The following is a 12,497-nucleotide window of genomic DNA, read 5'->3' as shown; positions in this document are numbered from 1 at the left end:
GATTGTTTAAGTTCTTGTTCCTCTTTATCTATTTTATTAATTCTTCTTCCACATTTTGCATTTTCTTCCATAGTTGTTCAAGTTGCTCCTCATCAATATATTTCTCCTGGACTGTTATCTCTAAGGTATTTGCCTTCCTAATTGTTTCTTCCATCTTTTGCCTTTTCTTCCATACCTGTTCAAGTTGTTCCTAATACATATATTTCTTCTGGACTGTTGTTTCTGTGGCACTTGCTTTCTTAATTGTTTTTTCCGTCATTTGCATCTTCTTCTGTAGTTTTTCAAATAACTCCACATCAATTTATTTCTTCTGGTTTTCTTTATCTAGTATTCATTGGGTCTACTTTTTCAGCAGATAGGTTATTTTGTTTTTTCAAGATAACTGAGGTAAACTGCTGCTTTCTTCACATGTGAGTTATTGTAACTATATAGTGACCAAGAGTATGGCAGTGTTTTGTAAAGGATCTGTATATTTGTTTTTTTCTTCTTGACACAAGGCCAACAGGGCTGAGGTTCAAATGACAGTGATCTCCATAAAGTACTTGAATGGAAAACCAGGAAACCTTGATTTTCCAGTCAAAAACTGGCTCTGCCTCCTCACTCGAGCTCCAGTTATCCTGTACCCTTCTGCTTGCGCTCAAGGGGTCCTACATGGTCCAGCCAAACAGTAATGATCCCCACAAAGTACCTAGTTAATAGTCACCCATGGCTGCAGATGACATGGTGGCTGCAGATGACGCCCTTTTGCTTTCTTCGTAGATGATGTTCTTGATATCATCCCAGAACTCATTTGGTCTTTCTATCTATCATTGGTGTTCAGTGTCTCAAACCTATTCTTAAGATGATCTTGGAATTCAAGTGGAATCATATCTTGGTTTCTTTGAACTCATTTTTATTTTCTTCAGCTTCAATTTGAACTTGCATGTGAGTAATTGATTATCTGGCCCACTATCTTGGCCTAGTTTTGACTTCCAACATTGAGTTTCTTAAATTATTTCTTCCAAATGTAAGATGGAGAAAATAGACAGAGTCAACTGTACCAGAAAGAATTGATTGACAGTGAAAAATTTCAGGAAGTACCATACATACAAGAGCAAATGGTGATGAAGGACTAAGTAGAAGCTGCGTTGAAAATTTGCAAAAAAAATAAGACCCCAGGAATTGATGGGATACCACTTGACTTATTTGAATTAACAGACACATCCTTGGCTGCACTCACCAGTCCATGTCAAGAAATTTGCAGCACGGCAATCTGGCCAATGATTTGGAATAGGTCCATATGTGTTTCCATTCCCAGTAAAAATGATCCAATTGAATGTGGAAATTATTTAACAATATCGTTAATATCATATGCAAACAAAATACTGTTAAACATCATTCAAAATAGCTAGAACAGTACATAGACAAGGAACTTCCAGAAGTTCAAGCAAGATTTAGAAGAGGCTGTGACACCAGGGGTATTAATGGTGATGTCAGGTGGATCTTGGCTGAAAGTAAAGAATACCGGAAGAATGTCTATTTTTTTTTTTTGCTTTATTGACTGCTCAAAGGCATTTGACCATGTAGACCGTGACAATTTGTGGCTGACATTGAGAAAAATGGGAATCCCAGAGCACTTCATTGTGCCTATGTGGAACCTATACCTGACTGGAGCAGGGGAACACTGCCTGGTCTGGAATTGGGAAAGGAGTGAATCACAGTTGTATTCTATCTCCACACCTATTCAGTCTGTATGCTGAGCAAATTATTCAAGAAGCTGGACTCTGAGAAGAGGAGAGTGTCATCAGGATTGTAGGGAGATTCATCAACAACCTGCATTGTGCAGATAACACAACATTACTTGCTGAGAGTGAAAAGGATTTGAAACTCTTGTTGCAGAAGATTAAGGAATACAGCCTTCATTTTGAGTTTCAATATCAAGAAACAAAGACTCTTACCATTGTACCAATAGGTCATGTCATGATGGACAGAGATGAGACTGAAACTGACAACAGCTTCATCTTACTTTGATCCACAATTAATTCCTTTGGTGTGAGTAGCCAGGAAATAAGAAGATTCATTGCACTGGGAAACTCTGCAGGTAGGGATCTTCCCAAATTATTGAGGAGTAATGATCTTAGTTTGAGGATTAAGGTGTGTCTGATTTAAGCCATAGTCTTTCCAACTACTAGCTATGCATCGAGACCTGGATAATGAATAAGGATGACAGAAAAAAGTTGAAACCTTTGAGTATTGGAGAAGAGCACTGAATATGCCATGGATGGCCAGGAGAACAAATGTCTTGGAGAAGGTCCAGCCAGAGTGCTCTTTGTAGGCAAGAATGAATAAGCTTCACCTCACATACTTTGGACATATTGCTAGGAGGTGCTATTCCTTGAGAAGGGTGGAAGGTCAGTGAGGGAGGGGAATACCTTTAACCAGATGGATTTATATGGTGTCTGCTGCAGTAGGCTTTTGGTGTCTGGAAGTGTGAGGATAGTGCAGGACAGTACTGGGTTCAGAAGTTTCGTTCATAGAGTCATTATGAGTTGTGCTCAACTTGATGGCCCCTAACAACAACAACCAGGTTAGATTTACTTATTCTCTACGCAGTCTATGGTATGGTCAATACTCTTTTCCAGCACCACAGCTCAAAAGCATCAATTCTTCTGTCATTTTTTAGTTATTGTCCAGCTCTATTATACATAGCAAGTAATTGCAAAGACCATAGCCTGAATTAGAATCACCTTAATCTCTAGAATGACATGATTGCTCTTCAGCACTTTAAAGATGTCTCTGACAGAGGATTTCCCTAGTGCAATTTGTGTTTTGATTTTCTGACTACTAGTGTTACTCGTGTTGACTATGACTGAGTTGTTGTTGCTGTTGCTATGTCCCATCAAGTTGCCCGTGACACATAACAACCCTGAGTACAGAGTCAGAGCATAGAAGCTCTGAACGCTGTCCTATCCTGAGACAATTTCACTGTCTTCAACATACCTGGCCCTTATTTCCCCAGGCACTAGATCAGTTCATCTCATCCAGGGTCTTCCTCTCCTGCCTTGTCCTTCCACTTTTCCAAGCATGATATCCTTTTACAAGGATTGGTCCCTCTTGACCACATGTGCAAAATATATGAGACGGAGCTTCTAAATCCTTGTCTCCAGAGAACAACTTGGTTTCACCCTCTCTGGGATATATTTGGTTTTTTCTCTTGGCAGTGCATAGTGTGTTCAGCACTCTTCTTCAGCACCATAATTCAAAAGAATCATTTCTTCTTTTGTCATGATTATTCATTGTCCACCTATCTGATACATAGCAAGTAATTTCAATGGTGCACCTTAGGGTTGAGACTGATATCATTGCTCTTCAGTACTCTGGAGAGGTCCCTGACTGAAAACATTCCCAAAGCAATTCATCTTTTAATTTCCTGGGTACTGGTACCAAGAGTGCTGATTGTGGAGCTGAGCAAACTAAAAGTGTTAACAATCTCAATCTCTTCTCCATCTAACATGATGCTGCCAATTGACCCAATGGTGAGAATCTTTGTTTTCTTGATGTTGAGTTCCAATCCATACTTAAGGCTGCAGTCCTTTACCTTCTGAAGCAAGCACTTCAAGTTCTCCTCAGTTACAGCAAGCAGGTACAGCAAGCATAATGCAGATTGTTTATGAGTTTTCCTCCAATCATGATGCCACATTCCTCCTCATAACCCCACCTCCCGGGTTCTGTGTATATGATGAGCAAATCTCTTATCACTAGGTTACCAGAGTTACCTATCATAATGTTGTTGTTTTTATGTGCCGTCAAGTCGCTTGCGACTCATAGCAACCCTGTGTACGACAGCCCTAAACTTTGCTCTGTCCTGTGCCAATCGCACTGTCTCTGACACTCCCATTTCGATTATCCCAGTCACTGAATCAATCCACCTCATAGATAGGGGGGGAAATTAATTCATTAATTAATTAATTTCATTTTGTTTGGATTTGCCATCAATAACCATCGTAAAAACAACCATGAAATCAAGGTATGTGGCATTGGGAAAATCGGTGGTCAGAAAGCTCTCCAAAGTGCTAAATAAAGAGTGGCTGAGGGAAAGCACTCTCAATTACTTGTGCAGAAATGGAACTGAAGTGTTCCTGGTGTTATAGTTTCCTTCATCTGCGGTCCCTAGCCTCTGTGGCTGTGGGGCCATCTAGGGGCCAATCAGGGCAAGAAACTTTAGTATACAAAAGTTCAAGTAGAGGAAATAACTTTTCTTAGCTCTCTGGGAGAGCTGACTTGCATACTAGCTGCCAGAGCTGGTGGTCCTGATCTCCCGCCATATCAGAGACAAAGGAAGGCCCCAAGGTGCAGAAGAAGGTAAAGAGGGTGAGGCTTTGTACAGAGAACAAGCACTTTTCATTGCTTGCCGGAAGCGTCTTATCTCACTCCAATGACAAAGGAAGACAAAAACCTCCAAGAGGAAAGGTGCATGAAAAGGTCTCATACCACTAGAGCTGCTGTTAGGGACTACATCAAGACAAAATTCCTACAGATCTGTGGTGCAGAACCGAGAGAACCTCAAAGACTTTAGGAAAGGCAAATTTTCCTAGAAAGGACTTATAGTAGAGTGAATACCTCACACCATAGACTGAACATTTTAACTTGGTAACTAATTAGTAACTATAAAGCAAAAACCACTAAGTCTCAATCTGCTGTCAAGGACCTCTCAAAACTGCTAGAGGGCAACAACAGTGTTATTCTAGAGGCTAAGATGTGCCTGATTCAGGCTATGGTCTTCACAATTACTTGCTATTTGCATCAGAGAGCTGGAAAAGACTAAGGATGACAGAAGAAGAATAAATACTTTTGAGTTTTGGTGCTGGAGAAGAGTATCGAACATATCTTGGACAGCCAAGAGAACAAACAAGTCTGGAGAGCTAGCTCTTCCTTGAAGGGAAGTATTTAGAATCTCCATCTCATACTTTGGGAATGTGGACAGAAAGAACTCATCCTCGGGGAAGGTCATCACATGCTTGGAAGGATGGAAGGGCAACACAAGAAATAGAGACCATGAATGAAGCGGATTGACAAAGTTACTGGAACAATGCGGTAGGTTTGTCAGAGATAGTGAGACTGGCTGAGGATAGCGTGGAGTTCATAGATATACATAGGGTTACTATGATTCTCAGGTAACTTGATGACACATAATAACAACTTATCTATCTGTTCAGTAAAACAAGATTACTTTCCACTAAGCATTTGTGAGTCTAGTTTACACTGTGGTTTTGTTATTGTGTATGACTGAAACAGAACTGACACATTGCAACACTCAGCAGGTTTTCAGAGGCAGTTTAATCGCACAGGAGGAGATTGCCCTTCCTTCTCCTGGGAAGCTCCTTGTGGATTTGAACCTCTTGTCTTCGGGATTGCAGCACACACAGTTTCTCACCACTAGGCTATGAGAGCTCCCTAAACACTAAAAACAAAACCAAAAATAATCCAATTTTGCAAGTTATAGTGAAGGGCTGCTTCAATTTCAGTATATCTTAATATTCTCTCAAATGGCAACTGCATTGAAGTAGTGCAGCATCATCAAGTCACAACCAACTCATAGCTGACCATCCAGTGGGTTTTCAGGCTGTAAATCACGTGAGAGATCACCCATCCTTCTATCACAGAGTAGTTAATAAATTTGAACCCCATGTCCCTGGTATAACAGTGCAGCTTCTTACTAGACCATCAATTCCTGTTCTTTTGTTTAGAAGTTTATGGGTTTGTCTAATTTCTGTCAGAAAAATATCAACAAATTCATTTTAATAAAAAAATATGACATTATTTTACTATCTGCCAATGTATCTACTGCCAGAGAAAGCATTGACATTTAAATTAAAATACAGTAACTTCAAGCATTTAAAATTTAAATATATCTATACATCTTCCCCCTCTAAGGGGATGCTAGGTTATGCTAGTAGAAATTTTATTTGTTCTACATTAATTAGTGTAAACATTCGCATGTTAAAAGTGATGACATTGTCTAAAGGAAGCAGTTTTATGTCTGAAATGAAGAGATCCCGAATTTTTACATGGAAAAACACTCAAATTATATACTATACATACATAACTGAACAGCTGTTTTCTCTCAAAAATAGTATTTCATTCCAAAGAAAGAACATAGTAATGGCATCTTAGTAAGGAAGTCTCAAAATTAAATGAAACCACAAGCATGAACCATTTAATGAAGAGTAGCTTCCAATATACCATAATTAAGGATTATGTTCTATTTTCTGATATATAGTTATCTAATTTCGTTAATGTTTCCTAAGTAATGTCTATATCTGCTCTTTTTAGAAAATAGCAATGTCTGTAAAAAGCAGAATTTTCTTAAGATCATTCATCTTTCATATCTCTGTTTTATTCTTTCTCACATTGATTTCATGGTAACTTATTGGAGTTTTCTGGTTCGAGCCATTGTCCTTTCAATCACTTGATATTTCGTGTGAGACCTGAATAATGAATAAGGATGACAGAAGAATTGTTACCTTTGAGTTATGATCTTGGAGAAGAGAGTTCAATATCTCATTATCTGCAAGAAAGAACAGATAGGCTTTGGAGTAAGTGTAGCCAGAGTCCTCCTGAGGGGAATGAAGCTTTGTCTCACGTACATTGGAAGTATTGTTAGGAAAAATGATTCCTTACAGAGGGAAATCATGCTTGGAAAAACGGAGGGTCAGTAGAGTAAAGGAAAACTTTTCTGCCTTGGAAGAACGATGAAGATTTTACTTCATCTTGCTGAGACCAAGTGAATTAACACAGTGGCTGCAGCAATGAGTTCAAATATGCCAGAGATTGGCTTCAGATCTGTTATTCTTATGCTTGTTATGAATGGTACCTAACAGAAAAAAAAAAACATTAACAATGGATAAATTAAATAAAACGCAACATGTTGCTGTTGTTAGGTGACGTTGAGTCAAGCACCATTTAGAGTAACCCTATGAACAGCCATTCTGAAACCTGCCCTGTCCTATCTACATCATCTCTGAGACACTAAAGCCCATTGCTGAAGTCACAGTGTCAATCCATCTTATTGGGAGTCGTCCCCTCTTTTGCTTACTCTTCCTCTTTCCAAACATTATGTCACTTTGTAAAGAATAATTTGCCTACATACATGTCCAAAATATAAAAAAAAAATATGTAGAGAGCAACATTTCTAAGTACATTAGCCTATGTGTTCGTAGTGAAAATGTCATCTCAATTTTACCTAAGAGGAGTTCCAATACAAGGAATTCCAAAAAGGATACACATATAGAAGTGCTCCCTCCAGTGTTAAGTGGAAGAACAAATCAAAGGTGACTTAAATAGGCAGTCCTAGATATGGCTAAGTAAGTTCCCTTCTAGTCATAACAAGAAATGTTGGCATTTGTCCCAATTGAGTTGATTATTACCCTGGGAATCTTGTGGTACATAGCTATGAATAAGAATAAAATTTCTCAAAAGGCCTCCAAGAATAAAAAAAATCAGTTGTAGACTGTATAGAGTACAATGTCATTATTAGAAATAGATACTTATTCATATTCATATATACATCAATGCTATTTTTTTCTTCTTCTTAGTATTTATATTTAATAAAATAAAGAGCTGTTCTCTCTGGGGAAAGGACAAATAAGGGTTGTAGAATGTATTCTATTGAGCTCTATGTGTTTTTCTTTTTTAACAAGAAGACATACTTTTGAAATAAAGTGGATAAATTAGCATAATATGCTGTATACCTTCCTTCTTTCATGTTGTTGTTGTTGTTGTTATGTGCCACTGAGTCGTTTGCAACTCATAGCGACCCTATGTACAACAGCCCTAAACCGTGCTCTATCCTGTGCCAATCTCATTGTCTCTGACACACCCATCCCGATTACCCCAGTCACTGAATCAATCCACCTCATAAAGGGTCTTCCCCTCCTGAGCTGTCCCTCTACTCTACCCAGCATGATGTCCTTCTCCAAAGACCTGTCTCTCCTTACAACATGTCCAAAGTATGTCAGGCGTAGCCCCAGAATCCTTGCCTCCAAGGAGCAGCCTGGTTTAACCCTCTCTACGATGAATCTGTTTCTTTTCTTGGCAGTCCATGGTACATTAAATACTCTTCTCCAGCACCACAGCTCAAAGGCGTCAATTCTCCTTCTATCCTTCCTAGTCATTGTCCAACTCTCCGATGCATAACAAGTGATTGCGAAAACCATGGCCTGTATCAGGCGCACCTTAGTCTCTAGGGAGACAGCGTTGCTCTTGAGTACTTTAGAGAGGTCCCTAACAGCAGACTTTCTGATCGCAATACGTATTTTGATTTCCTGGCTACTGGTGCCAAGAGTGTTGACTGTGGAGCCGAGCAAACTGAAGCTGTGAACAATCTCAATCTCTTCGCCATCCATCCTGATGCTACCGATTGGTCCGGTGGCGAGAATTTTTGTCTTCTTGACATTGAGCCTCAGTCCATATCCCCTCTAAATTTCTTAAGCCATATAGAACATTTCTTTAAGTTGTAAGAAAATATACCACAGGTTTTTCCCCTCCTGATCTTCCAAAGCAACTATTACTTATGCATTCTCTTTTATCCATTTTTGCACATCTTTATCTAGGTAATATAAAGGGTTTTGTTTTAGTTCCTTCCAAATATAAAAACAAAGATATTATTTAGGAAACATATATTCAGTTAAAAATTTGTACATTCAATGTGTACATTAATACTATAAGAACAAATAAATATTTCTGCAATATTTGGGTAATATTCTAAATATATAAAGTCTCTTGAAGGGAGTTTGAAGAGCACCATGTTCTCATAATATAGAAAGCTAAGTTTGAAAATTTTTGTTGCTGTTATGTGCCGTCAGATCCGGTATGGCAAATAGCAACCCTATGAATAGCCATTCTGAAACTTATCTTACGCTATACTATTCTCATCATCTCTGAGACACTAAAGCCATTGCTGAAGTAACTGTCCATATTCAAGGAATGGTCTATGTGGTTTAGCCACATGTCCAAAGTATGAAAGATAAATCTAGGTCATCCTTGCCTCCAAGGAACACTTTGGCTGCACCCTTTTCAGAACATACCTCTTTGGGGGCTGGGGGGTTGCAGTCCATGGATATTTAGCACTCTTCTTCAGCATCACATCAATTTTTCTATCATATTTATTCAATGTCTAGCTCTTTGATGCATAGCAGGTGATTGAGAAGACCACAGCCTGACTCAGACACACCTTAGTCTTCAAACTGACATATTTTGAAGAGGTCTTTTACTGCAGATTTGCCAATGCAATACACCTCCTGATTTCCTGACTGCTGATACCAAGCATGTTGTTGATCCAATCAAGACGAAATAATTGACAGCTTCAATCTTTCACCATCTATCATAGTGTTGATTGTTGGGCTGTGGTGAGGATCCTTGTTTTCTTGTTGAGATCCATACAGCATAATGAAGTCCTTGATCTTCTGCGGCAGATGTTTTCATATTCTCCTCTCTTTTGTCATCTAAACTTAGCTTTATTTTGCAATTAGCTTTAGTCTAAAATTATACTGTCTCAGAAACTCTCTCTGATGACTCACAAGCCATGTCATAAATTTTGAGATTTTTCATATTTGCTGTCAAATAATTTCAATTGTCTTTGGCATTGCTCTTTGAATTTGGAATTGATACAAGACCAAAGACGTCTCTGAATGTGGTTGCTATTTGATAGTGTTGTTGCTAATGCTGTTTAGTCTATTATAAACCATATTGACCCTATGCACAGTGACTCTGAACTTTGTCCTATCCTTAGCCAACTTCATCATCTCTGACTCACCTGACTCCATTCCTATAGCCACTGTGCCAATCCATCTCATCCAGGATCTTCTTCTGCATTAACCCTCCATCCTTCCTAGCATGATGTTCTTTAAGGACTGGATCCTTTGGGCAACACACCCTAAGTATGTCAGGTGTTGTTGCTATTATGTGCCGTCGAGTCCCCTGAGACTAATAGCAACCCTAATCACTGTTCTATATGTGCCAATCTTATTGTCTCTGACATGCCTACCCCCACTACCCCAGTCACTGAATCAATCCATCTCATCCAGGGTCTTTGTGCCTTGCCTTGTCCATTCAACCTCCCAAGCATGATGTCCCTCTCCAAGGACTTGTCCCATCTTACAACATGTCTAAAGTAGTCAGACGAAGCCTTAGAATTCTTGCCTCCAAGGAGCAGCCTGATCCCATCCTCTCTAGGATGACCCTGTTTGTTCTCTTAGCAATACATTGTATATTCAAAACTCTTCTCTATCACCACAGCTCAAAGGCATCAATTCTCCTTCTATCATCCCTAGTCATTGTCCAGCTTTCTGATGCATAGCAAGTAATTGCAAAGACTATCTCCTAAAGCAGGTGTACCTTAGTCTCCAGACTGCCATCGTTGCTCTCCGGTACTTTGTAAAGGTCTTTGACATTAGATGGAGCTGCAGACAGAACTTTAAAATCCTTACCTCCAAGGAGCCACCTAGTTTCACCTTTTCCAGTACAAACCTGTTTGCTCTCTTTCTAGCCCATAGTACATGTAGTACTCTAATATCACAACTCAAAGGCATTGATTTTTCCTCTGCTATCCTTATTGCCCAGTTCTCAGATGCATAGCAAGAAACTGAGAGGACTATGGCCTGGATCAGATACACCATAGCTTCTAGATGGACATGATTGCTCTTTAATACTCTGGGGCGATCCTTGACAGCAGATGTTCCTGGTGTAAATTATTTATTTTATTTGTTGTCTGTTAGTATCAAGGATGTTGATTATGTACTCAAACAAGTTGAAATCATTAACCTCAATCTTTCTCCATCTTTTACGTTACTGCCTATTGGCCTCGTGGTGAGGATCTTTGTTTTCTTGAGGTTGAGATGAAATTAACACGGAAGGCTACTGTCCTTGATCTTTTTTGCAACAAACACTTCAAGTCTTCCTCAGTTTTGGCAAGTAAGCTTGTGTAATCACCATAACATAGGTTGTTGATAAATCTAAATGTCTCATAATGATGTTATGATCAAGATACCTGAAACTTGCACTGTCTTGGCCTATTCTCACATCCCTGCCATGCTCCAATCCTCTGTTACAGTCACTGTACAACTAATCTTGTTGAAGGTCTTCCTCTTTTTCTTTGACCCTCTACCTTTCACAGATTGATATCTTCTCTTCAATTTTATCATTCAAAGTTGTTGTTGTTAGGTCCAGTCAAATCACAACTCATTGAGACTGTGAACAAAATATCTGAACCCTGTCCTATTCTGTGACTTCCTCATACTTCCTGACACACAAAAGCTGTTGCATAAGTCACTTTATCAGTCACTGGTGGAGGGAGGGTCTTTGTCTTCTTCACTGACCTTCCACTGTTTTCAGCATCATGTTCTTCTCCAAGGAATAGCACCTTCTAGCAACATGACCAAAATATGTGAGGCTAAGCCTCATCATCATTTTTTTTCAACAAAACAAACAAAAACCCTTTTCACCAAAGACATCTTAAAAAGTTATTGTAATTGAGTGAAAGTTCAGAGAAAATTCATTTTCCAATCAACAGTGCATGCAGATTGTTTCATGACATTAGTTACAATCTTCATGTTATAATACCTCATTCTTGCCTCCAAAGAACATTCTGGCTGCACCCTCGCCAAGACATATCTATTTGTTTTCTTGGATGTCCATAGGATATTCAATGCTCTTCTCTGATACCACAGCTCATAGTCCTCAATACTTTTTTCGTCTTTCATATACATTGTCCATTTATCAAAGGCATATTCAGTAATCAGAAAGACTATGGACTGAATCAGATGCACCTTAGTTTTCAAACTGACAATAACTTGCAAAGGTCCCTAACTGCAGATCTTCCCGGTACAATGTGTCTCCTTATTTCATGAGTGCTGGACCCAAGACTGTTAATTGAAAGTTAGCTTTCTTTTATCCAAGGACTTTACAACATGCCCAAAGTATGTGGAACAAAGTATCACCATCTTTACCTGTAAGAAGTATCCCAGTTACACTTCCCCCAAGGCAGACTCATTTGCTCTTTTGGCAGTCCATGGGGTATTCAGTACTATTTTCCAACATCACAATTCAAAGGCATCAGTTCTACTTCTGTCATAATTATAGGTTGCCCAACTTTCAGATGCATGTTTCCATGCGTCTTTAAGTCAGAGTTGTTGCTGTTGTTGGGTACCATTGAATCAAGTAAAACTCATAGCAACCCTATAGACAATGGATCTGAACTTTGTCCAATTATATGCAATCTTTATTGACTCTGACACACTTTAAACCATTGCTGGAGTCACTGTCCCAATTCATCTAGTTGAGGGTCTTCCTCTCTCTTTATGATCCTCCATCTTTGCAAGCATGATGTTCTTTTCTGAGGAACAATCTGTCCTAGCAACATGCCCAAAGTATGTGAGAAGAAGCTTTATCATCTTTGTTTCCAAGGAACACTCTGACTGTACATTTTTTTCAAGACATACCTGTTTGGATTTTTTTGATGG

The sequence above is a fragment of the Elephantulus edwardii genome, unplaced genomic scaffold (assembly GCF_000299155.1).
Source record: "Elephantulus edwardii isolate Elephantulus edwardi_28Jun2011 unplaced genomic scaffold, EleEdw1.0 scaffold00046, whole genome shotgun sequence".
NCBI classification, from domain to species: Eukaryota; Metazoa; Chordata; class Mammalia; order Macroscelidea; family Macroscelididae; genus Elephantulus; species Elephantulus edwardii.
Note: the sequence above shows the minus strand (reverse complement) of the source record.